The sequence below is a fragment of the Eumetopias jubatus genome, unplaced genomic scaffold, assembly GCF_037043125.1.
Source record: "Eumetopias jubatus isolate StellerSeaLion01/CBP00866 unplaced genomic scaffold, mEumJub1_p1.0 scaffold_11, whole genome shotgun sequence".
NCBI lineage: Eukaryota > Metazoa > Chordata > Mammalia > Carnivora > Otariidae > Eumetopias > Eumetopias jubatus.
This window is the reverse complement of record NW_028274817.1, coordinates 15,449,190-15,464,755: the sequence shown is the minus strand read 5'-3', so window position 1 is coordinate 15,464,755 and position 15,566 is coordinate 15,449,190. Positions and strand designations below refer to the sequence as shown.

The 15,566-nt window shown below is 38.9% G+C and overlaps 1 protein-coding gene across 3 annotated transcripts in view; it reads right to left on the bottom strand.

Moving 5' to 3' along the window:
* PABIR2 (PABIR family member 2) overlaps window positions 1-15,566 on the bottom strand; it is a 205,132-nt gene that overhangs the window by 113,863 nt on the left and 75,703 nt on the right. The window lies entirely within an intron of this gene.

Genomic DNA, 15,566 nt, shown 5'->3' with positions numbered 1-15,566 from the left:
CACAAGAATCAACTCAAAATAAATTAAAGACCTGAACATAAGACCTGAAACCGTAAAACTCCTAGAAGAAAACAGAAAAAGTTCCTTGACAACAGTCTTGGTAATGAATTTTTGGATTTGACACCAAAAGCAAAGGCAACAAGAGCAAAAATGAGTAAGTGGGACTACACCAAACCAAAAAGTTTCTGCACAACAAAGGAAACCATCAACAACATGAAAATGCAACCTACTGAATGAGGGAAAAATTTTGTAAATCATATCTGATAAGGGTTAATAACCAATATATAAAGAGAACCCATACAACTCTATAGCAAAAAAAACAATCTGATTTATTTTTTTAAAGATTTTTATTTATTTATTTGAGAGAGAGAGAGAATGAGAGAGGGGAGGGCCAGAGGGAGAAGCAGACTCCCCGCTGAGCAGGGAGCCCGATGCGGGACTCCATCCCGGGACTCCAGGATCATGACCTGAGCCGAAGGCAGTCGCTTAACCAACTGAGCCACCCAGGCGCCCAACCAATCTGACTTAAAAAACAGGCAGAGCAACTGAATAGACATTTTCCCAAAGAAGACATACAAATGGCCCAATAGGTACATGAAAAGGTGCTCAACATCACTAACCATCAGGGAAATGCAAATCAAAACCATAATCAGATATCACCTCACACCTGTTAGAATAGCTATTATCAAAAAGATGAGATAACAAGTGTTGGCAAGGATATAAAGCAAAGAACAGAACTACCATATGACCCAGCAATCCCACTTCTGGGCATATAGTTAAAGGAAATAAAAACAGGATATCAAAGAGATATCTGTACTCCCATGTTCATTGCAGCATTATTCACAATAGCCAAGATATGAAGACAGCCTAAGTATCCACTGGTGGATGAATGAATAAAGAAAAATATATATAATCACATTTTCTTTATATACATATATCATATATATATATATGATATATGTATATAAAGAATGTAATGTGATACACACAATAGGATATTATTCATCCATGAGAAAGGAGAAAAATCCTACCATTTGTGACAACATGGATGGACCTTGAGGGCATTACGTTAGGTGAAATAAGCCAAATAAAGACAAATACTGCACGGTATCACTTATATGTGGAATCTTAAAAAAGAAAGTCAAACTCTTAGAAACAGAAAGTAGAAAAGTAGTTATCAGGAGCTGGGGGCAGTGGGAGAAATAGGGAGAGGTTAGTAAAAAGTTATATCAAGTTTCAGCCGTAAGATGAATAAGGGCTGAGGAGGTAATGTAAAACATAGTGACTATAGTTGATAACAATGTACCATATAATTGAAATTGGCTACAAGAGTAGAACTTAAATGTTCTACCAAAAAAGATGAATATCTGAGGTGATAGATGTGTTGAATAACTAGATGATGGGAATCCTTTCATACTGTATATATATATCAAATCACTGTGATGTATACTTTAAATATCTTACAATTTGGGGCCCCTGGGTGGCTCAGTCAGTTAAGCGTCTGACTCTTGGTTTCGGCTCAGGTCATTATCTCAGGGTCGTGAGATGGAGACCTGCATTGAGCTCCGCACTCAGCGTCGAGTCTGCTTGAGATTCTCTCCCTCTCCCTCCATCCCTCCCCCGACCCCTGCTCTCTCTCTTTCTAAAATAAATAAATAAATATCTTATGATTTTACTTGTCAATTATACAATAGAGCTGAAAAAATAAAAGCAATCACACACACACACACACACACACACACACGTTAAGCACTATTAAGGCTTTTATGTTACTAGGTACTAGGTGAAACATTTTGTGAGCATTGCATTTGATTGGCAGAATGATCCTGTCAGAAGATGCAATTGTTATCTTCATTTTATGGATGAGGGACTGGATGCTTGGTGGGGTTCAGAAAGTGGTGAAGCTTACCTTCTCATGCCCTCTCTTACCTGGGTACATGGGCATAGAGAGGTACAATATAAGCAAACCATTCTTATATGAATCCATCTATATTTAGAAGCTTGGAGAGGGTGGGGAGAAGGAGAGAGGGAGAGAAGGAGAAAGAGAGAGGGAGAACGCAATTGAAATCAGGTGGGTAATTCTAACCATCATTCCATTTTGCTTTGCCCTGGAGTTAACTTAAACTGGGAAATGTGAATCTGCTGTTCCTTCACATGGTGCTCGTTCCTGTGAGCCTCTCACTAGTGAGTCTCATGCTTAAATGTATGTGCTTTACAAATTCAACATGGCCCCTAAATGAGAGCCAACTGGCTTGGTTCTCAACTTAAGAGTGATCTGGTATAATGTTGGAGGAAATAATAAAAACAAACCTGTGTTGGACTTACTAAAAAATGGTATTTCTGTCTTCAGTGTAGCCCCTTTCAAAGGACTTTTGAGGGGTATTTTGTCTATAAATTATTATGTTTTGCACCAGGAACCTAACCCCTCATAAGACAGGACTTTCCCATATTTGTCTTGATTCCCCAACTGGTGTGAAAACGCCATGTGAGTAGAGACTGTGTCCTAAACTTTTTTATATTCCTTCAAAGTGCCTAACAAAGTCACTTGAAAATAATAGGAGTTGAATGAGTCAATGTCAAAGATTATTCATTAGACATGTTCATTTTCACAGCAAGTTTAAGGTTACTGAGACATCCTCTCAAGCTACCCACAAAATGGAAGTGAAGATCTGCACTATCACGTATATCCCATGACTTGTTGGCATCCTCTGTACTATTTCTAGAAATAGAATCTGTCTGTTCCCATCCCTAGCTGGATCAACTGAGCACCTGGCAGTTTCCTATTGATGCCTGTTCAGCTGTCACCTTCAAACTCCTGGTTCTGTTTGCTCAATGTGTCTTCTAGAGTGGGCCTGACTATTTTGGGTCTGAGCTACAGCTGTCAGCGTTTCAGGCGTACCTCACGTATTTCTAGAATTAGGTGGAAATATTTGAAGCCTGAAAAAGGAACTATAATGTTCTGAGTATGAAGGAAATATTTAGGCAAGTATCAACTGGCAGCACATAAAGGCTAACTAAGAAGAGTCGAGTCCCTGGTGATAAAAAAGAGATGAGAACAACACAGCCAAGCCATCTTGGGTTACTTGCATTTTAGTAGCATGGGGTGAGTTACTGAACTATTTCTGTTATTTTTATAAGCATGTGATTAAGGAATTGACCAAATGTGAGACTGTTTGCTATAAATGTGAAATGACAGATTGACGGAACACATTTGCTTTGCTTTGCTGTACCAGAGAATAATTGTAATTCCTTAATTTAAAAAGTCAGTCTGGTTATACATATGTCCTAGGGATGCTTTGAGAGTCAAGTTGTACCTCTTGACCTCATTCTTTTTAATTCGTGATAATAATTTCTGCTCTCCAACCTGACAGAGTACAATACCGACCTGGAGCAATTACACCGTGATTCTAGACCAATTATTAAGATATGATTAGTTCTCTTGGAGGGAGGCCCAGGAGACATAGGGAGTCAATTTTATAGAATGGCTAGGTACCAAGGCAAGATGAAGGTGATAGAGATTTCTTCAGCTTCCAAGATCAAATTAAATTTGGTGATTTAATATAGGCCAGGACGATCATCTCATCTCATACAATTAACAGTTATTTTGGATTCCTTAATCCAAGGGTGTGTCAGGGAGGTGTCAAATCCATCTTCAATTTTGCCTTTTCACAATTTCGCTTTTGTAATGTCCAATGGAAAAAAATAAAACCTTAAAAGTAACTCACAAACCCTCTGTCATTGACATCCTCCAGATAAAAGCTATTAGTGGAATGAAATAACAGCTCTGGAGATGAAGGAGGAAGTGATTGTGGTGCCAGTGAGGGAAACACCATAGGCTCAATCCTTGACAGGATCAATTAGCTTTACTTGCTGCCTGTCTTTACAGACTGCTTCCCAGGTGATTGTGATGGAGGTGGTCCAGGGACCACACTTTGAGAAACACTACCTTAGAGACTAAACATAGTCATACCCACAGTCCAAAGGAAATAAAAATCTTAAGAGTCATTGCCTCTAAATTCTTTTCAAATTTTGCTTTTCACGGGAATATGCGCCTTTCTGATAACTCTATTCCTGCTTCCTTCTAGCCAATAAATTACTGATGTAGAGATCACTGAATTAAATCATGTGTTGGAGAAGTTGAAAACTTAAAATTTCAGCTCCAGTATTAATTTGCAGTCTAATTTTGATGTAATAAGTTAGTTATTTCCCCTTTTGTAAATTGAAAATCCATCTAAGAAACATCTGGTAAATTTTGGATGAAAAGCACTGGGAAAATGCATGTATCACAAGATGAGTTTTTTCTCTACCTAGGGTTGCCAGATTTTGCAAAAAAAAAAAAAATGAATTACAGATAAAGGATGAGTAATTTTTTGGCATAAGTCTGTCCCATGTACTATCTGGGATATACTTATCCTGGAAATTCATTGGTTATCTGAAATTCAGACTTAACTGGGCATGCTGTATTTTATCTGGCAACACTATCTCTACCACCACCCTTTTCCTGGAGCCTGCACTTTCCAAGACTTGGGCAACAGAAGAGAGCATTTTGTAACTCAAGGCCAGGAAGGAAATGAGCACTCACTTAGCATAATACAGTACAGGAGAAATGCTAGCAGGAGATTAAGCTTCCATGTTGGAGAAATCTAGGTGTGTTCTGGTGATGGGGAGCAAGAGGCTAACGTGGGGGAATGGAGGGGAGGACAGAGCATGGTTGGGCAAACACACACACGTGGAATTCCAAAGCAGGTCCAATCAGTTATTCAAGGAACATAATCCAACTTGCTTCTCCTGTAGCCTCAGAAGAAATAGAGAACCAAGGACTTCTTCAAACACAAGGCTTTCGTCATTTTCCACTGCCACCACCAAAGGGAATGAGGCATTTCTATACCAAGCAGCACAATCTTGGAACCACAGTGTGGCTTTTTTATCAACTCCTATATCCATCCACAATTGTGAGTCAAGAATTTAGATTGCAAAACTCACTGTGCTCTCTGGTTCCACAGGCTCCTTTCCCCCCAGGCCAGGTTTTGCAAGGGATTCCCAGCTTCGTGTGCTATGCTGCTCTGCTCTGCAAAACCCAGCTTTGCTCTTTTCTTTCCTGAAAGGCTCAAGTCTTCCTTCCCTGTGGCTCCTGTCAGTCTTCACCTCCTAGTTCACTTTTCCTGCCTCCAGCTCTCCAAGAGCCAACATATCTCTCTGCTATCATTCTGATCTTCCTGCCCAAATATGGCTTTACAATGGCAAAGCCACTGCTTTGCTCTGAATTCAGCCAAACAGGGGTACTTCGAGGTCATAGGTAACTAACAAGGGTGGAGGTAGTTTCAAAAATTAAAAGAATTTTCTTCCTGATAAAAAGAATGTATGCTCATTGTAAAAGAATCCAAACAAAATGTAAAAGAAAGGAAAATAAAATACCCTTAATCACAAGACCTAGAGATAACCACTTGGAACATTTTGGGGAGCATTTTTCAATATTCATTTGTTCACTCATTCTTTCAAAAAAAACATGTATTAGTGCCTGCTACGTGCTAAAACACTGTTTTAGACACACGGGATGATCAATAAACAAAGTAGAAAAACAAAACTACGCACATGGCCCTATTTACACACACATACAAACACATTCACACATACAATTTTACATTAATGGGCACATAACTACATATGCTATTTTGTAACATGCTCTCGCGTGGAATAATGTGTTGTATACCTCCCTATACGTCAGTAAGTATTGATTTATGTCATCCTTTTAATGTCTGCCTAGTATATTCTAGAGTATATGTACACCACAATTTATTTAATCATCTCCCTAAAGACATTTATTTCCAATTTCTGTTATTATAAAAAATAGTGTGATGAGTATACTTGTACATGTATATCTCTACATGTTTGTTCAATCATCTTACTAGGATAAATTCCTAGTTTTACTCCTATCTTGCTGGCTGTTTCTTCTGTCTCTTTTGCTACCTTCCCTTTCTCTGCTTAACCACTAAATGTTAAAGTCCTTAGCCCTCTTTTCTAGCTTTACTACACCCTAGATTATCTCATACAATCCCATGGCTTTAAACGGTATCTATATGCTATTTATATCTACAATTTTGATATCTCCTCTTGAGCTCTAGACTCTTATCCAATGGTCTTTTTAGAATATCCACTTGTATGTCTATCATTGAATCTCAAATTTAATGTAACCCAAAGAAAACCCTTAATTTTGTCCCCAAAATATATTCCTACCTCGGTGTTCTATACTTCAGAAGATGGCATCGCCATCCATGCAGTTATCTGGGCCCCAAACAAGGCATCAATCTGATTTCTCCACTTTTCTTTACCCTCAGCCCCCTTTCAAATGTTTTCAAGTCTATCTCCAAAATATAGTTCAAATATGTCCCTTTCTCTCTATATTTGCTACATTCATTTGCTACCATATTAATCCAGGTCACTCCAGCCTCTCACCCAGGCTACTGCATTAACCTCCTAACTCGTCTTTCAGTTTCCCCTGTTGCCCTTCTACAGTCCTTCCTTTACACAGTAGCCAAAGATCTACAATAATCATACTTAATGTGGCACCTGGGTGGCTCAGACTGTTGAGCATCTGACTCTTGATTTCAGTTCAGGTCATGATCTCAGGGTCATGAGATGCGGCCCTGTGTTGGGCTCTGTACTCAGTAGGGAGTCTACTCGGGATTCTCTCCGCCTCTCCCTTTGCCGCCCTGCCCCCACTCGCTCGCTCTCTCTCAAAAATAAATAAATCTTTAAAAAAGAGAATCATACTTTATGATAAAAGAATACAAGCATTTACTTGAAAACTCAGAAAAAAGAAGATGAGGATGCCTGTCATTACTGCTTGCATTTGACACTGTGATCGAAGACCCAGCAAACACAATAGTATATGAAAAAGAAATAAGATATATAAGGATTGGAAAGAAAGAGAAAATGATCATACTTGCAGATGATATAGTTGCCGACATATAAAATACAATAGGATTTACAAGTCATTAAAACTGAGAGTATTCGGGCGCCTGGGTGGCTCAGTTGGTTAAGCGACTGCCTTCGGCTCAGGTCATGATCCTGGAGTCCCGGGATCGAGTCCCACATCGGGCTCCCTGCTCGGCAGGGAGTCTGCTTCTCCCTCTGACCCTCTTCCCTCTCGTGTTCTCTATCTCTCATTCTCTCTCTCTCAAATAAATAAATAAAATCTTTAAAAAAAAAAAAACTGAGAGTATTCAACAAGGGTGCTGGATATAGTAATATGAAAAATCAGTATCATTTCAATATACCAGAAACAACCAATCAGGATATGTAATTTTTAAAAAAGGAATGATACCAATCAAAATATATATTCTTAGCAAGGATCTAGAAATACATATACACAAACTTTGTGTAAGACCTTTATGAAACATTTTGGAAGTCATAAAAGATGACCTTGTACTTCCAGTTGCAGGACAAGATGATGTAGAAGCGCTTTTCCCTATTTGTCCCACTAAGTATAGGTAAAAACTTCATGTTACGTAGAAAACAAACATCAGAAGACTCTGATAGGTGGAGAGAAGACTCAGACTGCCCAAGGACCTTGGGAACTGAGGAGACATGTCAGTAAGTTCCTTCTGTTTTCTTCTGGCCTCATCTATCCCAGACTGGGTGCTGAAGAAACTGGCAACCCCAAAACACCAACAAGGACAGACCAAAAAAGTCCCAACAAAAGCCTCCTCTCTCTAGCCAAAGTACCAGGAAAGGAGCAATGCAGTAGGGCAGAAAACTTTTTTTTTTAGACAGAAAACTTTTAACAATAACTGTTCTCTACTCCAGCTAAATACACAGAGGGGGAAAAAATGTGATCCCACTCTGGCTTATGCCAGCAAAGGCAGAGTGGAGAGCCTGGACTTCACCCTCCCTAGACTGTAAAGAGGTACCTCAACCACCCACCTGGGGTGTTGTCAGAGAGGGGCTGAATGGGCAGCCAGGACTGTAACAAGGTCCCTCCTCACATGGTGAAAGTGGTAACTATGTGGGGAGCCTACACTTCCACCTCCAGCTGGCAGTAATGAGGCTATACCTCTTCTTCCTCCACTGGAGCATTGTCAGAGAAGGCCTGAAAAAACCGAAGATTTCAACAATATATGCCCGATAACAATATATACCCAAAATATCAAAATATCAAAATCATTGTCAAGAACCAGGAAGATTTCAACATGAATGAGAAAAATAATCAGTGGATGCCAAAACAGATGACACAGGTGTTAGAATTACCCAACAAAGATTTTAAAGCAGCCATCATAAAAATGTTTGAGCCAGTAATTACAAATATAAAAACAAAGGGTAAAACACCCTTAGCAAAGAAATAGAAGATATAAAGAAGAACCAAATGGAAATTTCAGAACTGAGAAAGAAAAATAACCAAAATAAAAAACTCAATGATGGGCTAAAAAAAACCCCCAAAAACCAGAAACTCAATGGATGGGCTCAATAGCAGAATGGACGAGACAAAAAAAAGTAGTAGTAAACTTGAAGATAAAAAAATGGAAATTACTCAGGATGAACAACAGAGCGAAAGTAGACCAAAAAAATATGAACAGAGCCTTAGGAACATATGGGATCGTATCAAAAGATATAGTACTCATGGCATCAGAATCCCAGAAGGAGAAGAGAAAGAAAACAGGGCTGAAAAAGTAGTCAAAGAAATACTGGCTGAAAATTTCTCAATTTGGCAAAAGACATAAACCTACAGATTCAAGAAGGGTAGTGGATCCCAAAGAGGATAAACCCAAAGAAATCCAGGCTGAGCTACACAGTCAAATTTCTGAAAACTAAAAACAAAGAAAAAATCCTGAAAGAGTTGCAGAGAAATGATACCTTTACCTATCAAGGAAAAACAATTCCAATGACAGTGGGTTTCTCATCAGAACCTGTGGAGGTCACAAGAAAGTGGCATAATGTTTTTCAAGTGATGAAAGAAAAGAAGCACCAACACAGACTTCTCTGTCCAGCAAAAGTATCCTTTAGAAATGAAAGGGAAATCAAGACATTCTCAGATGAAGGAAAATTAAAAGAATTTGTCACTAGTACACCAACACTTAAAGAATGGCTAAAGGAAGTTCTCCAAAAATAAAGAAAGGCTAAAAAAAAAAAAAAAAAAAAGGCTCTTAGAACATCAGGAAGTAAAGAGGAGCAAAGAGCAAAAAATAAGGGTAAATACATTAGGCTTTCCTTCTTCTCTTGAGTTTTCTAAATTGTTTGCTGGTTGAATAAAAAAATAAACATTGTCTAATATGTTTATCAATATATGTGGAGGAAATATTTTTAAAAGATTTTATTTATTTATAAATAAATAGAGAGCATGAGCAGGGGCAGGGGCAGAGGGAGAGGGAGAAGCAGACTCCCCGCTGAGCACAGAGCCTGACTCGGAGCTCAATCCCAGGACCCTGAGATCATGACCTGAGCTGAAGTCAGACTCTTAACCAACTGAGCCACCCAGGTGCACCTGTAGAGGAAATATTAAGACAATTATAAACTGGGGAGGAGGTAAAGGGACATAAAGGAAGGCAAAGTTTTCACATTTTGCTCTACTAGCTGATGCTATAATAACATCAGTTAGTATAATATCTTCGTATAGTATAGTATCTCTCTACCAGGAGATACTGTATAGTATCGCTATACAATGAGATACTCTTGGAAACCTATAGATAAAATGAAATTCTAAAAAACGCTCAAGTAACCCACAGGAAGATTAAAAAAATAAAAACAGAAAACAAAAGATAGAACAAACAGAAAACATCAAAAATGGAGATGTCCAAAATGTCACTCAACAGGTGAATGGTTCAAAAAACTGTGCTACGTCCATACCATGGACTCATGTTCAGCCATAAAAAGGAGAAAACTATTGATACACATAACAACTTGGATGAATATCTAGGGAATTATGATGACTAAAAAAAAGACACTCTCAAAAGGTCACATACTGTATGATTCCATTTATTTTTTATTTTTTTAAAAAAGATTTTATTTATTTATTTGACAGAGAGAGAGAGCACAAGCAGGGAGACCAGCAGAGGGAGAGGGACAAGGACCCTGGGATCATGACCTGAGCTGAAAGCAAATGTTTAACCAACTGAGCCACCCAGGCACCCCTGCATGATTCCATTTATAAAACATTCTTAAAATGACAAAGTTGTAGAGATGAACAAATTAGTGGTTTCTGCGGGTTAGAGACAGGGTGGGTGTAACTATAAAGGGGTAGCATGAGGGATATCTTTGTGGTGATAGTCTAGTTCTGTATCTTGATTGCAATGGTGTCTATACAAATGTACACATGATAAAAAGGCTTAGAACTATACACAAACATTGTGCCAGTGTCAAATCCCTGGTTTTGACACTGTACTCTAGTTATATAAGACGTAATTGCTGATATAAAGTTTCAGTTAGGCAAGACAAATAAGTTCTAGAAGTCTGCAGTACAACATTGTGCCTATAGTCAATAATTTAGCATTTTACACTTAAAAATTTGTTAAGGGGTAGCTCTCATGTGAAGTTTCTTGCCATAAAACAACAAACAACAACCACAAAAAGGGGCAGGATGAAACTTTGAGAGGTAATGGATATACTTATCACCTGATTGTGGTGGTAGTTCCACAGGTATATGCATATCTTCAAACTCATCAAATTGTACACATTAACTATGTCCAGCTCTCCGTATATCAATTGTTCCTCAATAAAGTTGTGTAAAAAAAACCAAAATGTAACCACTATGAGAAAATGGGTGAACAGTACAGGGGATGTCTCTGTACTACATTTCCATCTTCCCGTGAATCCATAATTACACTGAAATAAAAGCTTTCCAAAAAGGTAATCTCAAAAAGCAGAGATATACAGTGATCATGTATGAGAAGACTCAACATCAAGATGTCAATTCTCTTCAAATTGATCTATAAATTTAATTCAGGTTCAATCAAAATTGCAACAGGATTTTTAATGGATCTTAACAAGCTGATCCTAAAGTTTATGCTGAAGAGTAAGGCACCAAGAATAGACAAAACAATTTTGAAGAAGAGCAATGGAGGGCAGATTATCAAGACTTATCACGTTATAGCAATTAAAACAGTGTGATATTGGCAGATGGATAAATAGATCAGTGGAATAGAAAAAGAGCCTAAAAATAACTCCTATAGATCTGTGGGAAGTAGGCATACGACAGACATTGATTATAAAACATGGAAGAGGGGTGCCTGGGTGGCTAAGTCTGTTAAGCATGTGCTTTCAGCTCAGGTCATGATCCCAGGGTCCTGGGATCGAGCCTGGCATCGGGCTCCCTGCTCAGCGGGGAGTTTGCTTCTCCCTCTCTCTCTGCCCCTCCCCACCCCTGCTCATTGTGTGCTCTCTCTCTCAAAAAAAAAAATAAACTCTTTAAAAAATATATAAATCATGAAAGATATGATATAGACTATTCAATAAATACTAAAATTACCCATGTGAGAAAAGATAAAATTAGATAATGTCTTCAAATCCCACCTAAGAATTAATTCAAAATGAATTAAAGATCTAAATGTTATTTTTTTTAGTTTATTTATTTAAGTAACCTCTACACTCAATGTGGGGCTCGAACTCATGACCCCGAGATCAACAAAATTTTATAACATTTTGATGCAAATATAGAATACCTTTATGATCTTGGAGTAAGGAAGAATTTATTAATCACACATGCATACATACTCACAAATTTTAATAGAAAAGACTGATAAATGTGACTGCTTTAAATATTAAAATGTCTATGGAAAAAAAATGACACTATAAAGTTAAAAACAAGCCATACAGTGGGAGAAGACATTTGCCACACACAAAATTGAAAAAGAAACCGTATCCAAAAGATACACAATAAATACATTTTGAAAAGGCAACCAACCCAAAAGAAAAATGAGCAAAGAATACCAACAGGAAACAAACAGAAGGAACTAGAATGATCTACAAATGTATGAAAAGATGCTCAACCTCACTAGTATTCAAGGAAATACTTGTCAGACTGGCAAAAATTAAAACTCAAAAGTTACCAGTGGTATGGTGTCATGGGAACACGTAGACCACTGGTAGGACTATTAGTAAAAAAATTGGAAACAACCTAAATATCCATCAACTGGGGAATGAGTAAATTAAGTGTGTCATGGTTGTACTAGGAGGTTGCTGTTCAGCAGTGAGATGACCTACATGGACAGATCTCAGGAAATAATGCTGAGAATGGGTTGACAGGAAGTGGGAGATAAAGGGAACTTCAACTTTTCCTTAAGTATTTTACTCTTTTTATTAAAAAAAAAAATTGGAAGACAGGGGCGCCTGGGTGGCTCAGTCGGTTAAGCGCCCGACTCTTGGTTTCCGCTCAGGGCATGATCTCAGGGCCAGTGGGATCGAGCCCCGCATTAGGCTCCACATTCAGCACAGAGTCTGCTTAAAGACTCTCTCTCTCTCAAATAAATAAATAAATCTTTAAAAAATGGAAAACAAAATAAATATGGTAGTGTATTTCCACTCTGCATGGCAAGAACACAATGCTTGCTATATTCTTCTCTGAACATTCCTATATTTTGAAAGCTCTAAGTGAAAGGTGTGGCATGAGATGCTTCTGATAAATACTCAGTTTAGGGAACCATCATCTTAAGGTACTAGTAACTTTATATGTTAACCTTCCCAGGGACACTTTCATTTTTAAAGAAGGCTGCAGTGTTTAATCCAAAGCTTGAGGCACTGTGGGATTTGCTGTCACTTATGAACTGTGGGTTATGGAGTTTTGAAGACAAAACTTCAAAGGGAGTTATCTTCCTCCCCTGTGCTAGTCTTGCAATTTGGGTAAGTTGCCACGGCTCTGAGCGAACGATAGGCTCCCATTAAGTTGGGCAGCTCAGAGAGAACAGAACATTTTCCCATTCAATGATGCTTTCATTCTTTATAAATACAACTGCATTTGAAACAACTCCACGTGGAATAAAATTTAGAGCCAGGTTTATAGAAACATGGACACCTATGTGCAAACAAACCCCCTCAAATTTTATCAAGCATGGATTCTATCCTGCTCGTCAACCTGGAGTAGACTGAACACAATTTAAATATTTCTTGGTTTGTCTGTGGAGTATCAAGTGTTGTCCAGAACTCAGAGACTCCTACTCCCTTCACCCCAATCAACTCTGCCAGTTGTTTAAACGGCTCGAATCTTTCTGCAACCACGGCTTTTAAGTGAGAGTCTTTTTATTGCTTTGGGCATGTTCCTTCTCCTAGCCAGTGCTCAGAATTTTAACTATCTAACTATTCAATTTCTCTCTGTCTCTTTACATGGGGGAGAAACTGGATTTCTGTTCCACACAGCTTGGCAAAAGCTAGCAGGGAGTGAGAGATTACAGCCAGATGTACATCTGCATGTCAGCAGCAAGAAGGTCTGGGATGGTGCTTTTTCAATCAGAAGGGAGTCATTTTCCCCCTCTCGAAGGAGAGGGCCTCCTCCCTCCCATCAGATATTTGGCGGCTAGATGCTCACTGATTAATTACTGAGGTCGCATCTACACACAACTGGCTTTCTTAACAACAATCCTAGCAGGTTTCCAGTTCATTCCTGAATGTGCTTCTTATTTTTAAAAGAACTACCCTCCTTTTCCCAAAGCATAGAAATAAAGCATAATTTTTAAAAAGATTTTATGTATTTATTTGAGAGAGAGAGCACGCGAGGGGGTAGGGGAGAGGGAGAAGCAGACTCCTTGCTGAGTGGGGAACCCGACACAGGGCTCGATCCCAGGACTCCGGGATCATGACCTGAGCCGCAGGCAGATGCTTCATGGACTGAGCCACCTAGACGCCCCTAAAGCATAATTTTAAAACAAAGGATTCCACCACAATTTCTAATAATAGAAAATCAAGCACCAGTGGGGGAGTGTTTTCAGGGAAAAGGAAACATTTTGAGTACCCTTCCAATCAGAACACCAAGCCAATCAGTTATTCTATTTGCACATCACATGATGTATCATTCCTAATATTTTCTGGTCAAGTCCACAAAAGTAAGGCAACATAGGCATCTTTCTCTGTACCCCAACGGCTCTCCATATGCCTAAGAGAGAGAGCATATCAAGTTCATTACTAGTAAGCTCCTTTTTCTAGTTTGACTCATTACCGAGAATTTCCATCTGTTTTCCAAGACATCTGAGGTCCCCAATACAATCACTCCATTAAACCTAACCTGGAAACTGCCTCTGGGATCACTTTCTCATTTCTAAGGAGCTCAACATGCAATGCAGCCGGTGCTAGAAGTAGTTGATTGCAAGAGGTATAATTATGGGTTCTCCAAGACAAGCTAAATTTGCAAGAATGGGTTGACAGTCACCACTTTAATTAAGATCACATCTCTGTATCAAGGAAAATACTGGAACCTCACAAATGAGCAGTAGCTCTGTGATATCAATGACAATCTGCTATGCAAAATTTGGGGGCAATCCAAATGAAAATGTGTGTATTACAGCTCTGAAAAGCTGCACCTACCCATCTCGCCTCCCCAGGTTCATCTCTCTCCTCTCCCAGATAGCACACATCTCCAATTCTCAACTGCGATACAACTGACAGATGATATTCACGTGTGTCACATACTCCCATGGGTGTACTTGGGGACTACACAATTCTTGGCACGCCAGCTATTAATCGGGCCCTTTTCTCTAACTCCCATTAAAACATACTGAAACACAAGCAGGCACAAGTGACGCTGTTACTAGAAGGATAACCTTGAATCCATTCCAACTTATAACTACAGTAAATCAGTCAGCAATGTTGGTACAGTCACTCCTATCAGTAACAAGTTATTTACATTAACACTTTACAGCCAATCATGACACCTCAGCTGTGGCTAACAATGGTTCCTGTTGTCATGTCAGTGACCTGCCATGCCCTCTCACGCCTCCGCACATGCTCTTCCCTCTACTCCAAAAGGTCTAAAACCCCACCTAATAAGTCCACAAAACAAGTTTGTTGACTGACTGAAGGAATGAATGAATGAAGTGCTTGCAACCTCAGATAAGCCTCCCACTGCGTTTGTAACGTTTGCACATTGGGCGGCAGCCACACTTCGATGAAAAATAACATTCTGTTACGAATAGGAAAGTCAACTGTGATTATGGGCAATTTTCTTAACCAGAAAGCATTGAGTAGTAAGATGCTTTGCAGCTGTACATTTTTATTAAGGACTGTTTAAATAAACATAAAACATGTTTGCCAGGAGAGGGTAAAAAGACGGATGCAAATTTCAGTCCGAAAAATAGGTACATTCATTATTTTTTGCATTTGCCTTAAAATGTGCCCCTAAAACAGCAATTACCCTTGGATGTCATTTTTGACCAGCGACAGGGACCAGAAATAGTGACTTAATTTAGGCAGGAGTTTGCTAGGACATAATATGGCTACTGTGCCTGGAGTCTTTCTTGGTCATAAAAGCAGTAAGGAAGTATGACATAACGTTGTGATGGTAAATCACAGCCCAAGCCATTTTGGTTGGCAGAATTTGAAAGACAAACATTACTTCAGGAGCAGAGAAGACGTGCCTAATTACCTCCGTG